The 23,848-nt window shown below is 39.7% G+C and overlaps 1 pseudogene; it reads right to left on the reverse strand.

The window, feature by feature from the left end:
- Positions 1-617: 617 nt before the first annotated feature.
- Positions 618-23,848, reverse strand: part of LOC107760490 (cytochrome P450 89A2-like) — a 36,745-nt pseudogene continuing 13,514 nt past the window's right edge.

The following is a 23,848-nucleotide window of genomic DNA, read 5'->3' on the forward strand; positions in this document are numbered from 1 at the left end:
GGAAACTATGAAAAAGCTGAACACTTTATCTCTGAGTTACTTCCTTATTTATATGATTTACATTGTTATGAACTATTATTGGATATTGGTGTTGGACCCGACCTATATTCCAGCTCGTTACTACTTTCAACCTGAGGTTAGGTTTGTTACTTTTTGAGTACATAGGGTCGGTTGTACTCATACTGCACTTCCTGCACATTGCATGCAGATCCCGAATATCGATGTTGCTGCGTTCGATGGTTGCTGGATTTGAAGGTGTACCTTCATACTTGATGTAGCTGCCGCTTGTTCATGGTAGCCTTAGCTTTATAAAACTGTGTTTATGTACTTTTCAAACAGAAGATGTATTTTCTTCATATCGGCTTTGTGAACTCTATTCTTAGAAGCTCATGATTTGTACTACTAGTCCTTGGAGAATGTATAAAATCTAGTTAACTTCTCTATTTAATTTATTGGTTGACTTTAGTAGAATTGGATAATTATTAATTGGCTTACCTAGCGGGTTGGGTTAGGTGCCATCATAACTAGTGGATTTTAGGTTGTGACAATAATTTAGGGAGTTTTATTTATTGTCATAAAAACTCATACACTAGTTTATAACTATATCTTGGAAACAATCAGTCCAACCTGGGACTAATGCGAGCTCGTAATGGATTCTTCATGGTAAAGGTGAAATCTAATTCCTTAGTTAAATCAAAGTCGTCTCCCTTCACAGGCTTCCATTCGAAATGCCAAACTAGATTAGCCACGAAGTACTCTAAATGGAGTAGAGTAAAATCATAGCCTAGGCGTATTCTCCTCCCTACACCGAATGGCATCATCTTGATCTCTTTACTTCCTGTTATATCAAACGGTTTGCCATTTCTATCAGTATTCAAGAACCTCTCTGGCTTAAATTTCATTGGATCCTTCCACACCTTTGGGTCTAAACCCATTTCTCTGACCATGAAATAGATTATAGAATTCTTTGGTATGACGTAGCCGCTCAATTCCATTTCCTCTCCCACCCTATGTGGCAGCAAAAAGTGAGATGGCGGGTGCTTCCTAAGACCTTCTAATATCACTGCTTTTAAATATGACATTTTCTGTAAATGCTCCTCTTTTATCAACTTATTGTTCTTTTCTCCCGTCGATTCTGGTGCTCTTACAATTTCACATATTTCTTTATATAGCTTTTCCTAAATGGAAGGGTACTTGACCAAATAGTCCATAATCCATTGTAAGGAAGTGGACTTTGTTGTTTAACCAAAAATTGGAATTTCAGTCAAAACTTTAATTTAGAAGAACACGGGTTACTGATAATCAAAACTGAATAATGGAAAGTGATTTTGCTAACAATAAGATAGACAGAAGAAAACAAAGTAAACCAGTATATTCAGATGATCTTTCGTGCCCTTACAAATGATCCATTCTCTCCTTTTTATACCTATCTTAAAGATATACGGTTTGCCTTTGTTATAATTAGGCCACTATAGACAATTAAATGCATTAAATGCTACGTTAGCTAATCATTGTAATTTAATACAGATTCTATAATGTTTTTAGTATTTACTGCTTATCAAATACTGTATCTGTACTCTCTTATGCTGTTAGATTCATTCTCCTTGACTTTTGAGTATAAATAGGTACGAGCATTGAGTCTTTTGAATAACTGCCCGTGCCTCTACTTGCACCTTCTGCTCGTATCTATTGCAACTCGTTCCTCTTTGCCAATCATCACTCTTTGACCAGCCTTCGTGTCATGACACGTCATCTTCCAATCACTTTAATATGTAAACTCGATTTTTCCAATACAGATAGTCCCCCCACTTACCATTTATTCATCAATTGAATATTTGGAAAGTGGATTTTATTAAAGCGGGAATGCTGCCGCTATTAATGCTACAGTAAAATCGATTCTTCAATTGTCACTTCCATTTAATGCTTATCACACATGGCACCCTTTTATTGGCTTTTGCAGTGCTTTTTAGGGCTTTTTTACGGCTTCACTAATCACGAAGCGACAATTCTCATTATGACCTTTCCATCATTGCACCTTTTCCTTTGACGGTTGCTTCCTAGTATAAACATAGTTTTCGTCTTTATCCTTATCATATAAAGTTCTCTGAGTATTCAATTCTTGAATTTTTATTTGCTTCTTCCTCGTACTATCATGTCTTCACCAAACTCTAACCCTAGAAGAGTCCCCATAGTTGATAACTTCCCTCTTGCCCCTAGCAGGAGTAGAAAAGGAGGTAGACTTCGTAATTTAGGGTCTTCTTCTTTACGTGGTTCTTCTCTTCCTTCATCTAGTTCCAGTCCTTCCTTTAGAGCCAGAGGTTCTTTCTCACAAAGATCTTCTTCCAGGGGTAAGGAACCCGCTAAACCTATTCGTGAACCTACAGTAGAAGAAATAGTTCCTGCGGAACTATCTTTCTATAATGACAGGGAGTCCCTTAGAAATCAAGTATCCTCTTTAGATCGTGCTGATATCTATCCAAATCAGATTACAGAGGGTCTGATTTCTTTAGTTCGTAAAGACTGTCATTGGAGTCATGACTTCCCTATCATAATTCCCAATGCGAATCAAAGAATCACCTCTTATTTAATTGGATTTTCCTTTGTTTATACATACCCTTTCACATTAGGATTCAAACATGTTATTGATCCTGTTATTCTCGAATTTTGTCATTTTTTCGATGTTTGCTTAAGTCAAATTGGCCCTATAGTGTGGAGGGTTGTTGCCTATTTGAGGAATTTGACAAACATGGCCGGTGTGCCTTTCACTTTTGTTCATTTAATTCAGCTTTACTCTCCCATACTTTTCTGCCAAGGCATTTTTACATTAGTAGCTAAGAGCAAAAGAGTTTTGGTTAGTCCAGAAGATGACATAGACCATGGCTGGTACGCCAGGTTTGTTGCTGCTCCCACCGTGGGTTTAGTAGGTGATGAAAATGTCCCCTTCCCCGAGAAGTGGAATTTTGCACGTGAGTTTTCTTTTTTAATAACTTTCTCGTACCTTTTTCTTCAATTTTGGTGATCTCTATTCTCATTTTCCTTTTTCTTTTTAGCAACCATGGAAATTGTTGAAGAAATTCCCAATTTCCGTGGTTGGGTAGGAAGGTTACTAAATACAGCCCCAATGGAGGGTAGATCTTGGAAGCATCTCTCCCAACGATTTGGTTGGAAAGTGAAAACTTATGGTAAGATTTTTTTTAAAACTTTTTATTGTTTTTCCCAGAAGTTATTTTAATCCTTCTTTTTATCAGGATTTGTTGTTCGAGGGATTAGTGCTGAGACGGTCGTGGCTTTCTGCATTTCTTTGGAAAGAGCCCAAGAGATAATCCTGGGTTGTCCATCGAAGAGGAAAACTTCTAGTGACCAAGATTCTGAAGAAGAGGAAGATGGGGTTCCTTAGTAAAAAGGCCACGAGTTCGTAGGCGAATTATTTCTGATGTTGAAGCATCCCCCCTTGTTCTATTCCTCTTACCGAGTTTATTGAAGCCCCAATAATGATTCCTGATGATAAAGTCCCCGTTGCTGCTCCTGATTCAGTTGAGCGTAACCGCGGGTTTGATGGTGAAAATTTAGGTCCGATTTCTGATGAAGCACCTCTTGCTTCTTTTTCTACTCCCATTCCTATGATTCCTCCTTTGCTGGTCGTGGCTATTACCATTCCTCCCCAGGCTATTATGACTGCTTCCACAGTTCCTCCCTTGTCTACTCCTCTTTCAACTGCTCCTTACACAGAGGTTGGTTCTTCAAGTAGGAATAATGCTATGAGGCGAGTGACCATTGAAGTCCCCGCTGAGGGTAACCTTCTAAGGAAATTGGGTCAAGCTGACGTGTGGCTAAAGCCTTTGATTGGTCCAGTTGAGAGAGCTAAGCTTGATAGCCATAGTTCTGTGACCTTGATGAATGATATAGTGCATGCATCTTTAAAGGTATTCCTTTTTCAAGCTTTACTTTGTCATTTTTCTATCTTTAGGATTCTTATTTTTTTCCCTCTCTTTTTTCTAGGTCAATCTAATTGGCACGGAAATGATGGAAAGGGTTACCCTCTCAATTAGTGCGTGACTACCAAGTGAAGGCGGATAATTGGAAGGAACGGTGTGAAAGTCTTCAGATCGACATGAAAACTTTAGAAGAAAGTAAAAGTACCTTAGAGCAGTAGGTACGTGCTTTGACTTCAGAATTGGAAGTTAAAAAGGCTTCTTCAAATCAAGCAAGTAAGAAAAAGGTTCGTCTAGAAACCTCTTTTCCGAGTAATTGTCCAAGGCAAGTGAAGAAATTAGAGAGTTGAGAGCTCTCTTGAGTGAAAAAGAAGCATATGCTGGTGAACTCATGCAGAATTTGACTCAAACTCAAGAAGACCTCCGGGTATCTTCTGATAAGGTTTGCTCTTTAGAGAGTTCCCACGCTTCTCTGCAAAGTTCTTATGAATCTGCCTTGGCTGAAAATGAAAAGTTAAGAAATGAAATTGCTGACCGGAAAAGAGATTACGAGATCGTTGAAGATAAAACTGCCATTGAAGTGAGTTGGGCGTTTTTAAATTCTTGCCATGATACCCTCGTTGAAGGTAGCCAGGAGAATTTTAACTTGGAATCTGAGTTAGCCAAGATCAAAGAGACTATTGAGAAGACTCAGCAGAACCAAGATTTGTTTTCTCCCGTGGCTGAAGTTTCTGAAATGTTGAAGATAATACGGGTATCCCCACTCCTTCAAGTCAAGTTGAGGCCGTTGCTGCTGATGACCCTACTTCAGTCCCTTCATCTTCTCAGTGAAAAGTTTATGTTGTTTGAATTTCTTTTTTTTCTTTTTGGTAGTATGTGATTGTGACCCTTGATCTTTTTAAGGGATTGTTGGAAACGTTAAGTCCCCAGTCCTTTTTATGGGGCACTTTGTATAAACAACTTTTGGTTTATGACTAAGTTCATACTTAGTCAAAACTCTTTAATATTAAGAATCTTCCACTGCTGTTTGAACTTCTACTTTGTTTATTCTTGCCTTTATTTTTAAGGACTTACTGAATAACTTGCATTTTATTCTTCAAAAATGCTTCTGTTAACTTCATGAATACTTGAATTAATCATGAATTTTATAAAAGAGGACCCTTTTATATTCGACACTTAATGAAGAAAACGTCTCAACTTCATAATGATGTTAATATACGATAAAAGAAATAAGAATACACTCATTTTTTGGAATAACTTCGACAAGTTTTTATTTGAACTTTGTCAAGTTTTAAATAACACTTTACATGTATTTGAATTACTTCTATAACTTTCTTGCAACTATTTTCCTTATAACAGATTTCAAAAAAGAAAATGAATACAAGGTTTTTACTTATAACCCGTTTCAGTACATTGCCTTTACCCTAACTATGATAAGGTTGTTCTTTGGCTTTAGCTCGTCACTTTGCTCTCACTCAATGAGTAAACTTCTCAGGCTTGAACTTTGATTATTTCTCAATCTTCTTTGCCTTCTTCATATATATTATATAGTCCCCCAAGTATTTGAGTGTTGAAGTATGAAGTCTCGAGCACTTGATTGTTCCTCTCATTTGGTCCTTTTCCTGAAAAGGAAAAACACACGGGACTCAGAGGTGCGATTATAGATGAAGACTGCTTAACCCGTCTGAAGGTCTATCAGAATAGTTGTAACCCTGGACCGGGAATCTTAATTTATTTCACATGCCTTGCAGGTCGTGATTAATCATTTAGTACGGGATAGCTTTTTGCCTATCATATAAAATCATTAGTAAAATTTTAACAATTCAAAAATTAAATTTTAAAATATAGATACCTGACCATGGGTATTTCTTAGAAATAGTATCTCTTCAGATGAACGGCATTCCAGTGCGAAGGTAGTATCTTGCCATCTATCGTTTCCAGCTTGTATGCTCATTTTCCTGCAATACCATGAATCCTGTAGGGTCCTTCCCAGGTTGGACTCAATTTTCCCGCATTGGCTACCTTCGTAGATTAAAAAACCTTTTTGAGCACGAAGTCCCCAATCTTGAAGAATATTAGGCGTGCTTTTCGATTGTAGTATCGTTCTATGACCTGCTTTTGTGCTGCCATTCTTGTTAATACAACATCTCTTTTTACTTCAAGTAGATCAAGATTTATGCGCATTTCTTCGCCATTAGACTCTTCTGACACTTGTGTAAACCTTGTACATGGCTCTCCTATCTCAACTGGAATTAAAGCTTCAGCTCCATAAACTAATGAAAATGGTGTTTCTCCCGTACTTGTTTTTGTTGTTGTGCAGTATGCCCATAAAACACATTCTGGCCAATTACCTTTGGATTCCTCCAAATGCTTCTTTAAATTGTTGATAATGACTTTGTTTGTTGACTCAACTTGTCAATTACCCACCGAATGATAAGGTGTGGATGTAATCCTTTTGATCTGCCAACTTTGGAAAAACTCTGTAATTTGTACGCCTATATATTGAGGGCCATTATCACACACGATTTCATTTGGCACACCGAATCGACATATGATATTTCGCGAAATAAAATCTCTAACTTCTTTTTCTCGCACCTGTTTGAATGTTCCTGCTTCCACCCATTTAGTAAAATAGTCAGTAAGTACAAGCAAGAATTTTACCTGTCCTTTTGGGCCAGTAATAACTTGCCCTAATGATGGTTCTTACCAGTGATTTTCCTCCGATGTGATTTCCACAATGCCCCTCGTGTATCTCTCTCATTACATATTCCATCTGTGAAGGCCCGAGACACCTTGCTAAGGGTCCACCGAATATTTTTCGATAAAGATTGCCTTGCTTTAAACAATATCGAGCAGCCTTTTCCGAAGCGCGTGAGCTTTTTTCTTATCTTCAGGGACGGTTCCATACTGCAAAAAAACAATAATATTGTTCCTCCAATCCCATGTTAAGTTATTAAAATTTACCTCATTTTTGTCTGGATCGAGCACTGAATGAAACTAAAGAATTACGGAAGTATTTTCATTGCTTGCCACGTCTGCTGCAGATGCGAGATTGGCTAGGGCGTCCGCCTAGACATTTTCATCTCTTGATATTTGCATAACTTTCTAGGTTTGGAATTTCCTGACCAGATCCCATACCTTCTCTAAGTACTGCTGCATCTGTGCTTCCCTGACTATATAAGTCCCCAGCATTTAATTAACTACGAGCTGCAAATCGCTTTTGATCACAATCTGATTAATGTCGAGTTCTCGTGGTAATTCTAAACCTGCAATCACAGCTTCATACTCTGCCTCATTGTTAGTTATAGAATGACATTTAATGGCTTGTCGAATGGTTTCACCCGTAGGTAGTACCAAAACAATTCCCAAGCCTGCACCCTTCACATTAGAGGAACCATCAGTGAATAAGGTCTAAATTCCCGGATTAGAGCCGTTGAACACTTGTAATTCTTTTTCTGCTTCCAATTACATTCCTTGGCTAAAATCAGTCACAAAATCTGCTAACTCTTGAGATTTTATTGCAGTTCTAGGCTGGTATGCGATGTCATATTCACTTAATTCTATAGCCCATTTGGCTAACCTACCTGACAACTCATGCTTATGTAATATATTGCATAATGGATAAGCAGTTACTACATCAATAGGATGACAATGAAAATAAGGCCTTAATTTTCTAGATGCCATGATTAATGCAAGTGCTAGCTTTTCTAACTGAGGATACCGCATCTCCGCATCTAATAAAAATTTGCTGACATAATAGATCGGAGATTGTTTACCTTGGTCTTCACGGACTAAAACAGCACTTACCGCTACTTCTGCGACAGCAAGGTAGATGAGCAATCTTTCCCCAGCCTTTGGTTTTGCGAGTAATGGCGGATTTGATAGGTATGCCTTCAAATTTTTAAGTGTCTGCTGACATTCCTCAGTCCATTCGAACTGATCTTACTTTTTAAGAGCTGAAAAGAACTTAAAACATTTTTCTAATGATTTAGAAATGAATCTTCCCAAGGCTTCAATTCTTCCTGTCAACCTCTGCACTTCTTTTCTACTTGTAGGCATTTCAGGAATTTCTTTAATGGCCTTAATCTGTGTGCGATTCACTTCAATACCACGGTTAGAAACAAGAAAACCCAAAAACTTACATGATGCAACACCGAATGCACATTTCTCTGGATTTAATTTCATATTGAATTTCCGCAAGACCTGAAACGTATCAGACAAGTGTGATATATGATCCCTTGAATGTTGAGTTTTAACGAAAATGTCATCTATGTAAACCTCCATTGTTTTTCCCAAATGTTCTTGGAACATTTTGGTCACTAGTCTTTGATATGTTGCACCAACTTTTTTGAGACCAAAAGGCATTACTTTATAATAGTAAGTCCCCCTATCTGTTATAAATGAAGTTTTTTCTTCATCTGTTGGATCCATTTTGATCTGATTGTATCCTGAATACGCATCTAAAAAGCTTAACAATTGATGTCCTGCAGTAGCATCGATTAGTTGATTTATATGTGGTAATGGAAAAGAATCTTTAGGACAAGCTTTGTTAAAGTCTGTGTAACCTACACAAACTTGCCACTTACCATTCTTCTTCGGTACCACAATAGTATTGGCTAACCAATTAGGATACTTTACCTCACAAATAGATCCAATCTTTAATAATTTTTGAACCTCATCTTGAATCACCTGATTTTTGAAAGTTCCTTGCTTTCTCTTCTTTTGTTTGACAGGGGGATACAATGGGTCTTCATTTAATTTGTGAGTCATTACCTCCGGTGATATTCCGGTCATATTAGAGTGGGACCAAGCAAAACAATCCACGTTAGTTTTTAAAAATTCAATCAACTTACCTTTCATGTCTTGGCTTAGACTGGTCCCTACGTAAACTTTCCTTTCAGGCCATTGTGCAAATAATATTACAACTTCCAGTTCTTTAATCGTTGTTTTGATATTTTCATTTTCTTCTGGTTCTTGAATGACATCTAGCCTTGAGTCCATGTATGTTCGTCCTTGTTCAGTTGAGGTTTGTGTTGTGATACCTCAACTGGATTCTGTAATTGCTATTTTTCTTCGTTTCATGTACTTGAATCTATTATAGAATTGATGTTTCTGGATGTATGTTGATCCCCACGGATTTGACATATTCCCCATGGTGATGAAAATTTAATAACTTGGTGCAAGGTTGACAGAACGGCATCCATCTCGTGGATCCATGGTCTCCCAAGGATCATATTGTAAGCCATCTCCATATCTACCACCTTAAATTTTGTATTCTTGACAACTCCTTCTGCGAATGTTGTAAGTATTACTTCCCCTTTTGTCACTACGCCGGAATTGTCAAATCCAGACAGAGTATGTGCCTTTGGTATTAATTTATCTTCGGCTTGCATCTCACGTAGTACTCTTAGCAAAATAATGTTCACGGAACTACCTGGATCTATCAAAACTCGTTTCACATTAGTATCATGTACAGGTAAAGATATTACCAGTGCATTGTTATGTGGGGATAATACGCCATCCGCGTCTGCATCATCAAATGTAATGCTTTCTTCCTCTAAGACATGTCGCACCCGCTTACCGTGGGTAATTGTGACTTTGGAGACTTTATTGGCTGTTGTGTACATCACACAATTGATGTCTTCACCTCCACTTATCACATTAACGGTCCTTTTGGGAGAAGGTGATTTTGGGGGCTCCTGCCTATTCTTTATATATGCTTGCTTACCTCTCTCACTGAATAATTCAGTGAGATACCCTTGCTTTAATAGATGATCAACTTCACCTGGTAGCAACCTACAGCCTGCCATTTTATGCTCGTGATCATTGTGAAATTCGCACCAGTGATCAGGGTTGTGCCTGTTTGGGTTTGATGTCATTTCTTTTGGCCACTGTACCTTATAACCCATGCTTCTTAAAACAGCTACGGGCTCGGAAGTGCTTACATTAAAATTATAACCGCCAAACCTTGTTTTCAAATTTCTATCATCATCCCGTGACTCTCGCTCGTTTCGATCTTTCCCAAATCTTGATGACGAGCCCGACTCTATATTTCTCGACCTATGATCGTACCTCAGATGGTTCTGTTTTGACCGTGAATCTTTTCCTACTGGACCCATATATGGTTCGTACCTATTTTTACCGGACCTTTTTTCGGTTTTCGCCCGTCTCGAACTCACTTTTTATTCTTTTTGAGATCGTGAGATAATATCCTCTCCAATACTTAGCTTCGTGTTGTACATGTTATAAACGGCATTCCACGTTGTTGCTGGGAATTCACGAAGACTTTCCTGGAGTCGCCTTGTGGCTTCAGAGCATTTTTCATTCAAATTACTAGTGAAGGCTATAGCTGCCCAATTGTCAGGTACGCGCGGTAACGTCATTCTTTCACATTGAAACCTATCCACAAACTCCCTAAGCAATTCTTAGTCCCCTTGCTTGATTTTGAAAATATCTTCCATTCTTTTTTCGACTTTTTGAGCTCCCGAGTGTGCTTTGATAAATGAATCTGCAACTCAGCAAAAGAATTTATGGAACTTTCAGGTAAAAGAGAATACTATGTTAATGCTCCCTTAGTGATTCTTTCACCGAATTTTTTGACCAATACTGATTCAATTTCTTGTTTGGTCAAGTCGTTGCCTTTTACGACTGTTGTGAATGCAGTCACATGGTCTCGTGGATCAGTTGTTCCATTGTATTTTGGAATATTGGGCATTTTGAATTTCTTTGGAATTGGAAGGGGAGCAACACTTGGCTTCCGAGGTTGTTGTGAATATTTATCCATATCTATCCCTTTGATTACGGGCGGTACTCACTTTGATCCTTGAGCTGTTTCTGTAATGTTAGAACTAAATTTTGTATATCAGAATTGACTAAGTTACCTGGTTCTCCTTCTCGTAACTCGTTGGGGATTCCACCACTACCTGAATTAGCATGCCCAGAACGAGGGTTCTCCAAAGTATTATTATTTGGAGTGGGTGTTGGTGGTGCAACGGGTAATTGGCTGACAAAGGCCTCAAGAGATTTATTGACCTGTTGAGCGATTATCTTTTGCAAAGCTTCATTGATAGCTTCATCATTTTCGAATTGAGCATTTCCATTTGCATGAGATCTATCAGGAGTGCCTTCTCGAGATCATCGAGCGGAGTTTTGTGGATAAGGGATTGGGATGTGGTCATCCTGTAGATTCTCCTGGAGTTGTTGGTTTCCTTGGGTGTTGTCATTGATGTTCGACATAGTTGATGCAACAAAAAAGGTTAGGCTAAGAAAGAGTAGATTTTTAGATTCCCAGTAACGGAACCAATTAGTTTAACCAAAAAGTGAAATTTTAGTCAAAACTTTAATTTAGAAGAACGCAGGTTACTGATAATCAAAACTGAATAATGGAAAGTGATTTTTCTAACAATGAGATAGATAGAAGAAAATAAAGTAAACCAGTATATCCAGATGATCTTTCGTGCCCTTGCAAATGATCCATTCTCTCCTTTTTATAGCTATCTTAAAGATATACGTTTTGCCTTTGTTATAATTAGGCCACTGTGAGCACGTGATTTTTTCCCTATATGAACTACTCCCATAAATTCAAAAATAAATAATTTCTTTCAGTGTTTGCAATTTTGTGGATTTTTGTGGCATTTACTGTTAATTGTTTGCATTGTGTTTATGCATTTTAATTAGTGAAAAATACAAAAAATATGTTGCATTTGCGTTTAGGATTTAATCCTACATTTTAGGATTAATTAACAAATTAGTTATTTTATAAAAATGGGAAAAATCACAAAAAAATAGTTTATTTTGCACTTTTAAATTTTAATTTCGAATTTTGGTAATTTTTCCTTGAATTTGGTTTTTAATTAGTTGAGGTGATTATTTCGAGTTAGTTAATATAATTTGGTTTAGAAATTAATTTAGGTTTTAATTTTGAAAAGAAATATTTTTTTTAGAATAAAAAGGGAAAAAGAATGAAAGATCAATTTGGGCCAAAATTCAAATTTCCCAGCCCCAAACCAATCTCTCACGTGGAAACCCGGCGGACCCAAGCCCAAACCCGCCCCAACCCGGTCCAGTCCCACTTTCCCAACCAAATGACGCCGTTTTGAAATCCCCATATCTGAGCGGTTGATCTCTTGCAATTCAACGGACAAGAACCGTGGGTCTTAATAATATATAAATGTTCGAACGGACCCCCCCTCTCTTTGTCTCTCACCATCTCAGAACCTTCCCAACATAACCTCGCCATGCACCGCCGCCGGAAATCGCCCTACAATGACGGTAGGTCTCCGATGGCCATCAGATTTACACCCTAGCTCCCTCTCCTTCTCCTCAGTCCAAATCCACACCCCTTTTTCCTCGAATCTTCACCAGACTCGTCAAATCTAGATTTGAAGATGAGCCCTAAAAATTCAAAAATCCCAAATCGAGTTGTCGTGAAAGATTTAGGTCTAATATGACATTATTCGTGTGTTATTTACAAGAACACACGATTAATATTAGATTTGGCCGAAAATTCGAAGATTTGAAGTGTCGGGTTCCATTCTACACTGTCCGAGTTTTGGTAGGTATTTTCTTCACTTTTTCTTTTTCTATCTTTCTACTTCTTCTCTTTTCTTTTCGTTCTCGTTGTCTCTCTCCCTTTCCTCCGGTCTCTCCTCAGTTCGATTTCTTGATTTGAATTTGGTAAAGTATTAAAGCAGTGATTATAAGTTTCTGTGTTTATATGGTGTTTGTATTTATGTCGTGAGTTTTTAAAATTTTCTCGTAGAAGTTCTTGAAGATTCCGTTTTAGTTTGTGCATGTTGCCTGTTCGAGTTTTGTTCTGCTTGTCCAATCATATGATTGGCTCAGGTTAATTCGAATATGTGGTTCGTTTGTAGCTCGCCGTTTTAATTTAAAAAAAGGGATCAGTTTGTTGGGCTTATTTTAGTTATGAAAGGTTCAAGAGAAATTTTGTTTGAGCTTTCGATATTGTTTGGGCTTTGAGGATATTTTCGAATCCTTCATAGGGGCATGTTAAGTGTTGGGGTCAAACTTGACCCATCAACATTTCAAATGGGGTCAATTTGATCCATAGCTCTGCCTGGCCCAGGGGTAATTAACAGGGTTTAAAATGGTAAATTGGGAAACCTGGGTAGGGAATCTTTTGATAACTGTCTAGGAAGCTTCCTAGAAGCTGAAAAAAAGGTCTTACTTGGCCAGCAAGTCAGAAGTTTAGGGACTAACTAGACCCAAAGACTACCCTAGTACCTTGCCTATAAAGGCATTGTTACTTGAGGCTGAAGGGGTTTTTTTAAGGGCTGAAATCCAAAAATACAGAAAACTGCAAAAAAAATCATAGGAGATTTGGAAAAGCTGGAATTCTAGAAAACTTCTCTGATTTTCTGAAGCAGTTTTCTGATTCACATAGATTTAATATGGTTTGAGGTTAATTTCTGGAAAGTTTTGGGTCAAGTTGTGTTAAAATTAATGTTCTATTGGACTTATAATCGATTCTGTAGGTTCAATTTCTTCAATCCGGGGTTGTGTTCTAGCTGGTGTTGCTGCTTATCTGCTGATATTATCTTGTTGTGCTGATCCCCATCGTTTCTCTTAATTTTCTCTCCAGGTACACATTTTCTGAATTTAAAACCATGTATGAAGTTTTGACTTGCAGAATGAAATGAAATAGCTCCAATATGTCTTGGCTCCTTAGATCAGTGCTACTGTTTTCGTGTCCCATGATTTGGTATTTACTTAGTATAGTGACTGTTTATTATGATGGATGTATCTAATAGTTTGCCAACATGAAAATTAGCTGCAACAATTACTGTTTGATTAGTTGCGTAGTAGTTTAACAGGACTGAGAAAGACACTCAGCTGAATTGTGTTGGTTAAATAGTCATACAGTTTTTTTGTGCTTTTGGTATGAGTTTCGCTGCATTTGCTCTTTGATTGTTTTCGTTTTGCAAATTATGGATTTATCTCAAGTTGATTGTGACGAGTTAAGCATGTACACTGTTGAAAAATGTTTAGGGGACGATAATTGGTAGCTGCAGTTTGTCAAATTCAGTTCAGTGGTGTTTGTACTTGGTCATTTCATGCATTAGGGTCTGTCCATAAATGTTAAAGCTTAACAGAGCCATCTTTGGGATTATGGCTTTATAGTGGTCAATTAGTCCCAAGTGTTCGTTGCTCGAATTGTTTGAACCAGCCTTAGGGGGTTATTCAGCAGTTGGGGAAAAGAGTCTCCCTTTTGAAAGATAAAACAGTAAAGTGCATCTTTATTCATTGCTTCAATAGTCATGACCCATAGTTTTGTCCATTTGTTTGATGATTGGAAATGTGAAATGCTAAAGGTCAATCTCCTATTTGGTTTATGGATTCGAACTTGCGTCCCATTTCTTGCTGAGGCTACCGTTTTTCAATTTGGGCTCTATTGAGCCTAAACGTAGAAAACTGGTCTGGGATGAGAATAAGGCATTAAGCCTTGATCCTGAATCTCCCCTTTTTCGCCTCGTGTGTACAAACTGGGTCTGTTAACGAGTTTGGCCCAAATTATTTCAATTCATAAGTGTTGTAATTGCAAATACGCCGTGGGGTTTGGACTCAAAAGGAACAGACCATTGTTTATTTATTCCATTTTAAGCTTTAGTTTTAACTTACCATTTTTGAGTTCTTTTGGGCTTCCTCTTTATTTAAGTCTGATCATTTCGAATAATTAAGAGGTGAGCCATAATTAGATAACTTATAATGAATGGCCCACGCGAATTATTTTGGAAACCTTTAAGTTAAAATAAATTGGGCGCGCCAAGCCAAACAAAATTTCAAATGCCTGGACCTCGTTTGATCATTTCTTTTAATTTTAGAATTTGAGGCGTGTCATTTAGCCAATTTATATGGCCCTCATAAAGTTAAAACGTGTAGTTGCTTTAGGCGCGTTGTTTTAATAATTTACCTTTCTTAAATTCGGGTGCGCATTTATGTGACCCAAATCCAAATCTCAACAATGTTAAAATATGTCGAAGACCACGGGTGCATTTGTGTGATGTGGTTCAAGACGTGTTTTAATAACGTTGCAATCTTCTTAAAAATGAATAAAAGCGGTTAAAGTTAAAAAATACACATAGGTTTCAAAGTGTTTTAAAAATCAAATAATTAGGCCAATAATAACAGTTGAGCGACCGTGCTAGAACCACGGAACCCGAGAATGCCCAACACTTTCTCCCGGGTTAACAAAATTCCTTACTCGGATTTCTGGTGCGCGGACTGTGAAACAGAGTCAATATTTTCCTCGATTCGGGATTCAATCGGTGACTTGGGAAACCATAAATCTCCCAAGTGGCGACTCTCAATCTTTTAACAATGAGCCCCGTTTCGATTGTCCTTTAATTGGAAAAACTCTCTTATACTATATCCCTTCTCGGGGGTGTAGGTAAAAAGGAGGTGTGACAGCTTTGGCGACTCTGCTGGGGACCAAACCCAGAATCTCTGGTTCAAGGTTCAGAATTCGAGCTTAGATGAATTGTTATATTTGGCTTTATCTGATTTTGTTACATGTTTGGACCTAATGCTAAATGTTGCTTTTTACCGCTTTTATATTATCTAAACTGTATATATAAACTGCTACGAAACTCCTCTCTTCTCTCTCCTGAGGAGTGCACATTGGTCGTGACTTCTTTCTGTTAGTGTCAAATCCCAAATAGAACAAGGCTCGGACAAGTTGCAAAGCTGAATGATCCTTTGGCTACCGGTACGTACCCCCTCCTCGGCTCGAGTTGTCCGCTCGGGTAAGCCAAGTCTAGAACAAATAAACCCAGGGTTTTGAACCTAGTATAACAATACCTCATGTCGGATCCCTAGTAAGAGCGTTTGTTTGTATCATGTGCATATTTGACTTTGGAGACTCAACACAGGGGTTGGGTCTGTCAAGGACAGGTGCACCCGCAAAAAGACCATCCTGATGCATCTTACTTGCTACTTGTGCATTTATTTGCTTCAGATTTGCATGCTGACCGGCTTTTGAATAAAAGAAGAGAATTTGGAAAAGAAATGGCAGTATGAGGGCTAAAGAGAGTTAATCGCCTGTTTTGAAAAAAAAAACAATGTCCAAATAGTGTCGAAACTCTGCCAAATTTTTGAGAAAATAATTAGAGAAAAAGAGGGAAAATAGTTTGTTTTATTTATGAAATGAAAAAAAAAGAAAGAGTTTTTGTTTTCAAAATAAAAAAAACAGTTTGTTTTGTTTGCCAATGAAAAAAAGAGTCTTATTTAAAAAAAACAGTTTATTTTATCTGCCCGAATTACGCCAATTTGATTCTCACAGGGTGTGAGATACGTAGGCAACCCCCATCGGGTCCAACTTCCTTTTGCGAAAGTAGCCAAAAGCAAAAATTTTACTTTTATTTGAAAATAATTAGGGCGATGTCATTCTTGTCAGAAATAGCGGAATATCCCTAAAAGGTCGCCGGAAGGCTGCTTTTGCAAGAACAGCCGCTTGTGGTCATTTTTCAAGGTTTTTACCGGTTAGCCAACACAGCCTTAAAATCTTCGTCTTCGAGGTACTGAAAGGCCGTATTTGCAAAACCGGGTTCTATTTTTGAAAAAATGAATGAAAAAGTGTCTGTTTTGTCTTTGAGTCAAATGAGTCTTGATTTTGCTTAATCACCCTAATAAATGTGCAGAATGAGCATGAGTCCAAGTTTGCCGATAGCAGACACGAACAAAATCCCTTTGGAGTTGCATATGTGGTGGGAAGATCTGGGAAAATCGGAGCAAGATAAGGTCAATATACATTTGGGAGGTCTCACCGGGTTGTTAAAAATCAAGCCCAGAGGAGATGTCATAAAGGCTTTGGTTACGTTTTGGGAGCCGGCCCATAACGTATTTCACTTTTCGGATTTTGAACTCACCCCAACCTTGGAAGAGATAGTAGGTTATATGGGAAGTACTGAAGGGCTGAGGCATAAGTATCTGATCGCTCCAAGAGCCGTTAACTCTCACAAGTTCATGGATTTGCTAAAAATAAGCAAGGGAGTCCCATATTCCGAGTTGGAGGATGGTTTTGCTACTCTACGTTTTATATACCAGAGGTACGGGCATGTAGGAGGGTTCAATGATCCGGCAAGCGGGGTTTGTAGCAAAGGAAACCAAACAAAATGGGATGAGCATAGGCGTTTCACCTTCATGGTAGCTTTTTAGGCCTTATGGTATTTCCCCAGAAAGACGGGAATATCGATTTGCAGGTGGCCGGAGTCGTCAAGGTCCTGATTACCAATGCCAAGAGCATTCTCGCCCCTATGATAGTGTCTGAGATATACCGAGCTCTCACAGCTTGTAATGCTGGGGTAGATTTCTTTGAGGGGTGAAATTTGCTATTACAGATGTGGATGATTGAGCACCTGTGCCATCGCCCTCAGTATATGAGTTATGGATCCACAGAGAAAAGTTGTGTTGAAGCGTTTGACACAAGAATTACAGGGTTTAAGTTGCCAAAGGGGTTTGAAAAGTGGGTATCCTGCCTTTGCTCCATTGCTGCAGGGCAAATAGAGTGGACATTGGGTTGGCTTCCTGTTGAAGAAATTGTGTACATGCCTGCCACTGGTCCTTACTTCCTCCTGATGGGTCTACAAGGTATTCAGCCTTACGCTCTTTACCGGGCGATGAGACAGTTGGGAAGGTGTCAGGTGATGCACCCAGATGAAGATCTTAGTGTGCATGCGGTCGAGGTTAGTTCTGACGGTCAATATCATGAATAGACAGTTCGTTCTATTTGGAATGAATGCTAGTATTTGACAGTAAACACTCGAGTGCGTGATTTATCTAAAGGCGAAGTCTCACCTGCCTATCTTGCTTGGTATAGAAAGAAAAACACTGCAAGAAAGACCAACCAAAAAGCCTCACGTTCAGGAATTCGTTGAAGCATCACAAGAATAGTGGGCTTGGGTGGCTAAGGAGAATGAGTACATGGCCATAATAGGAAAATTGGAAAAGCAAGTTAGAGAGCTTCAATTCGAGAGTAGCTTGCAGGTTGCGGCGGATGAAGGGGAAAAGAAAAGGCTAGCCAAAGAAAATGAAGCCCTTCGAGCTCAAATTCAGAAGATGAAAGTAGCGGCAGAAAATCCAACTCGAAGCGACAGGGATGAAAAACTCATAGCTAACCTAAGGCAGAAAGTGAGTGACTATAGTTTTGATTTGAACAAAGCAGAAAGTGAACTAGCCAAGGCTAAAACAAAATTGGCTAAAAACGCAGATGAACGGGTACGCCTGGTTAAGCAGTTGAGAGAAAGGTACGACGATGAGGTCGCAGGGTTAAAGAAAAGGGTCATCGCCACGGAAAACAAAATGATCAAGCAGGTAAAATACTTCAAAGTTGAAAGGGAACATTGTTATAAGGCATTGGCGCAATTAGAAATAGATTTGCAATGACTTCAGGAGCAAAATCATGCGGCTGAGCAAACTTTGGAGGCTAGGGCCCAGCAGATTGGGCGTTTGTTACAAGAAAAGGGTGTCATAAGAGAGAGAATTAGAAACATCGCTGACTATATCGTTATAAAGTGCCACATCTGTGAGGATATGACTCGCACTACATTCTTTGCAGCAGTGATGACCTTTGTTATACAAATAATGAATGACTTGGACCGACTTCAAAGGAATCTTGCACATAGGCCCGCGGTGAGACCGAATGATGTCCCGCGGGCACCAGGAGCATTGATGTACTCGTGATTTTTTTCGTTTGAGTCTGTATTTCCTTTTCTGTCAGAATCTGTAAGTCATGTTGGGTTTGTATTTTCTCTCTATTTTTGAGTTTGTATTTCTTTGGAGTATGATAGCTTATTTTCGGAGTCTGTATTTTGTCTTTGCATCAGAGTCTGTTAGTCTTTTGGAAGTTGTTAGTATTGAGTCTTTGTAATCGAAGCATCTGTTTTTATAAAAACTGAAAGTCCCAAAAAATGCTTTGTTTACTTTCCCAGAACTACGCTCGGTCTAATTCATGCGGGGTCATGATACGTAGGATATCTCCATAGGATTCGACCATAACCAAAAGGAAGAAAAAGAAAAAAAGAAAAGAGAGGAAAAACAAGAGAGAGAGAAAAAAAAAAGAAACAAGGAGAAAGAAACGATGGCGATGAGAGGATAAAGAAAGAAAAGAGAAACAAAGAAAAGCAAAGAAAGGGAAAAAGAAAGAAAGTTGCAAAATGACCAAGTCGGGATGATGCAAGCGGCCGAACAAATGCATGATAGAAATGGTTAACTGCTTAGGTGCATTTATTCCCCAAATGTGTGATTACCAAATTTGTTAAAACCTAACCGCTAACAATGTTGTTGTTAATGCATTGAGTCCAGGAAGGTGGTTAGTTGGTTGGCATTCTAGCAACTCACTCATACAACACCCAATCGAAAGACAGGTTGAATATGGCCAATTAGGAGCCGGAAACAAGTATTGTCGACCCATCGAAAGAAGTGAAAGAAATGGACGTTAATGCAATGAGGGAAGTATAAGCTGAAGCAACAGATGACTGAAATGTACCAAGCCTGGGCGAAGGGGCATCCACCGCCAGTCTATCACGCTAACCCTGCTTATATCCCACCATTGGCTCAACCTCAGGAACCTCCTACTGTGAACTCATCTCCAGCCTTCCCCCTCTACCAACAATGCCAAGGCACCACTTCCCATACATCACAAGCTCCTCCACCCAAACAAGTCCCATACCCTTCTCCACCAGTCACTCCTATCTTTGTGGCACCTCCACCTGTTATATTACACCGATCTTCTAGTGAACCTCTGTTCCAGACTCATGACAACCAGTATTATCCCCCTGAACCCACCTTCAAAGTTTCAGAACCTTATTCTTACACCCCTCATCTTGATCTCACGGCAGAAACCGAGAAGCCACCTAAAAATCTTTAGCATGAGGAGAAGATCAGAAAGGTCAAAAGCTTAGAACAATCATTCCGAGACATGAGGGGGTTAGGGGGTCAAGTAAGCATGGCCTATAAAGATTTATGTTTGTTCGCAGATGTTCAGTTACCAGTCGGGTTCAAGATGCCCAAGTTTGATCTGTACAACGGCATGGTGACCCAGTAGCACACTTAGAGGGGATTTTGTAGCAAAATGAGAGGAGCGGGCGGAAGAGATGAATTACTGATGGCATATTTCAGCCAAAGTTTAAGTGGATCGGCATTAGAACGGTATTCCAGACAAGATCATAGTAGGTGGTACACATTGGACGATTTGGCCCAAGCCTTTGCTTGTCATTTCCAGTATAATCTTGAAATTATTCCAGACCGTCTATTATTGACAAAGATCGAAAAGAAGCCTGGTGAGAGTTTCCAAGAATATGGGTTCCGTTGGAGAGAGCAAGCAGCGAGGGTTGACCCTCCGATGAAAGAAAGCGAGATGGTTGATTATTTCTTGCAGGCTTTGGAGCCCACTTATTTTGGACACTTGGTGTCAGCAGTGGGCAAGTCTTTTAATGAAGTTGTAAATTGGGAGGCATGGTTGAAGAGGGACTCAAGTCCAACAAGATCATGAGTTATTCAGAGATCAAAGCAACCACTCAGGCTATTCAAAACGGTATTGGGGGTGTGCTCGGGAAGAAGAAGAAAGAGGATGTCGCGACAATCGAGTCAGGAGCTTGGGTCGGATCCAGGAACCTTCCACGTTAGCACAACCAGCCTCGACCCTATCCCCTAACTTACCCCCACACTTCGTATAGCCCACCACAACACTACTACCCACCGCCAGATCCCCATTTTTCTGTCCATCACGCACAAACCTATACCCAACCTCCCTCTCATGCACAATGGCGTATGCCAGCTCCACAAAATCCATACCAAGCTCCACAAAATAACTATCCACCCCCAAAAGCCTACAGAAATCCTCCTGGAATGGGTTTTCGACCCAATCAAGCTTTTAAGAATGAGAGGTTGCAGAAGCAGAAGACTTTTACCCCATTGGGAGAATCCTATACTAGTCTATTCCACAGACTGAGACAGTTGGGTATGTTGAATCCGATCGAGGCCAAAATGCGGAATCCTCTTCCCAGAAATCTTGACCGCTCAGTGAGTTATGAGTATTGTTTAGGGGCCCCAGGACATGACATAGAGAAGTGTTAGAAATTGAAAACAGCTGTGCAAGAGCTTATTGATACTCATCGGATCGAGGTTCAGGCCCTAGAAGCACCAAATATCAATCAGAATCCGCTGTCGGCTCACTATGAGACCCATATGATTGAGTTTATACACAAGGGAGGGGATCCTAAGAAACCCTCGCAGATGGTGATGATGATCCGTTCCAGTGAAACCAGTCCCAAGGAAAAGGTAACCATCAGGAAATCAATGGTCCAGTTGAAAGGGGTAGACAACAAGCCAGTTGTGGTAGCCGAGAAAGGGTTGTCAAGTACTGTCGCAGTGAAACCAGAGAAAGCTAAAGTGGTGGTACCAGGGGTTACAAGTAAACCTGTTGTGGTCGTGAAGGGTGCTCGCACAGAGCCTGTTATTATAAAACCAGTAACTCAGCTTCCAGTGATCAACAGCAAGGCGATCCCATGGAATTATGAATGAGTGACAGTAACTTATCAGGGGAAAGAGGATAAAGAAGAAGTGTGTGAGACCCATGGTTTGACTCGATCGGGGAGATGCTTTGCCCCTGAAGAGTTGAGGAAAGCTAAGCTTCAAAAAAAGATAACCCAGTGTTGGTGAAGAAAGCTGTGACCGAGGAAGAAACAGAGGAGTTCTTGAGAAAGATGAAAGTGCAGGACTATTCCATTGTGGAGCATTTAAGGAAAACACCGGCTCAGATCTCGCTATTGTCATTATTGATCCATTCCGACGAGCACCGTCGGGCTTTGATGAAGATCTTGAACGAGCCCACATCCCTGACAAAATCTCAGTAAACCACTTGGAAAAGATAGGTAACAAGATATTTGAGGTAAACAGAGTCACATTTTCTGATGATGAGCTACTCATTGAGGGTACTGAGCACAATAGAGCCCTCTATCTGACGGTGAAATGCGAAGATTCCGTGGTTACTTAGGTACTGGTTGATAATGGGTCTAGTGCAAACATTTGTCCTCTCTACACCCTAAACAAGTTGAAGGTGGATGATGAAATAATTCACAAGAATAGTATCTGCATTCGGGGATTCGACAGTGGAGGGAAAGATTCAGTCGGTGACATAGTGCTAGAGCTCACCATAGATCCAGTTGAATTTACTATGGAATTCCAGGTGCTCGATGTGGCTGTTTTTTATAATCTGCTATTGGGACGACCCTGGATTCATGCTGCCGGAGCGGTCCCGTCTACTCTGCATTAAGTTTTCAAGTTTGAATGGGATCGACAGGAAATTGTTGTACATGGCGAAGATAATTTGTGTGTGCCCAATGATGCCATTGTTTCGTTCATAGAGGTTGACGACGACAAGGGACCCTGGGTGTATCAGGTTTTCGACACAGTATCGGTAGAGAAAATTCTAAAACGAAAGTGCGTTCCAACTCCAAAGATGGCCGCGGCAGCAGTCATGATAGCCGTTGAAATGCTGAAAAATGGTTTTGTACCGGGCAAGGGTTTGGGTGCATCTCTGCAAGGTATTGTGTAGCCAGTTTCTCTTCCAAAGAATCTGGATACTTTTGGTCTGGGGTTCATGCCCACAGTTGCAGATGTGAGACGAGCCAGGAAAATGAAACAGAAAGCATGGGCATTACCAAAACCAATCCCGCGTCTGTCCGGATCATTCGTCAGGCCAAGTATCAGAAAGCAGTTGTTGTCAAAAGTTCCTGGATCATTGATTGGTGCTGATGGGAGACTTGGAGAAGGGACTCGCAAGATTGTTCGCCGAGGTTAACATGGTTGAGGCTGGGGAAGGGTCAAGCAAGGTAGATGTGCAATTCATGGGACCACGTGCAAAAATCAACAACTGGGAAGCTACTCCTCTTCCTACCCGAAGGGAGTCTTGGTAGTGGGTTTTGATTGTCTTTTAGTTGTCTGAGTTATTCGGGGTCTGTAATTCAGATATTATGTTCCGTCCAGTTGGATGTGTTAAACCCCCGTTATCTTTAAATTCAATGAAATGCAATTGTTCCTTTTCCTTCATTTCTTCTAATTTTATTTTTCTTTTTTTTCTTTTTTTGTACAGTTTTTTTATGCTGATATCAATGACATGACATGCATGAGGAATCTTCGGCCCAGTTTTAAAGGCCAATCTAACTCTGAAATAATAATACAAGAAATTGAGTGTGATGGCGAGTTGGAATTTGATGATGATGAGGCCTATGAAGAAATTAGTAAGGAATTAAGTCATTTTGAGGAAAAGCCCAAACCTAACTTGAACGATACAGAAACAATTAATCTAGGGGACCAAGATAATGTCCGTAAAACTAAAATAAGTGTCCATCTGGAACCTAAACTCAGGGAGGAGATAATTAAAGCATTGTTCGAATACAAAGATGTTTTTGCATGGTCCTATGACGACATGCCGGGTCTAAGCACTGATTTAGTGGTTCACAAGTTGCCCACTGACCCGGCATTCCCTCCTGTCAAACAGAAGCTGAGAAAGTTCGAAACGAATATGAGTGTAAAGATTAAAGAAGAGGTCACCAAGCAGTGTGATGCCAAAGGCATTCGGGTCACCCGGTATCCCACTTGGTTAGCCAATGTTGTGCCTGTGCCGAAGAAGGATGGCAAGACCAGGGTGTGTGTTGACTATCGGGATCTTAACAAGGCGAGTCCAAAAGACAATTTCCCATTGCCGAACATCCATATTTTTATTGATAATTGTTCCAAACATGAGATTAGTTCTTTTGTGGATTGTTACGCAGGTTATCATAAGATCTTGATGGACGAGGAAGATGCAGAAAAGATGGCATTCATCACGCCGTGGGGAACGTACTGCTATCGGGTCATGCCATTTGGTTTGAAAAATGCTAGGGCGACCTACATGAGGG

Source organism: Nicotiana tabacum, chromosome 16, assembly GCF_000715075.1.
Source record: "Nicotiana tabacum cultivar K326 chromosome 16, ASM71507v2, whole genome shotgun sequence".
NCBI lineage: Eukaryota > Viridiplantae > Streptophyta > Magnoliopsida > Solanales > Solanaceae > Nicotiana > Nicotiana tabacum.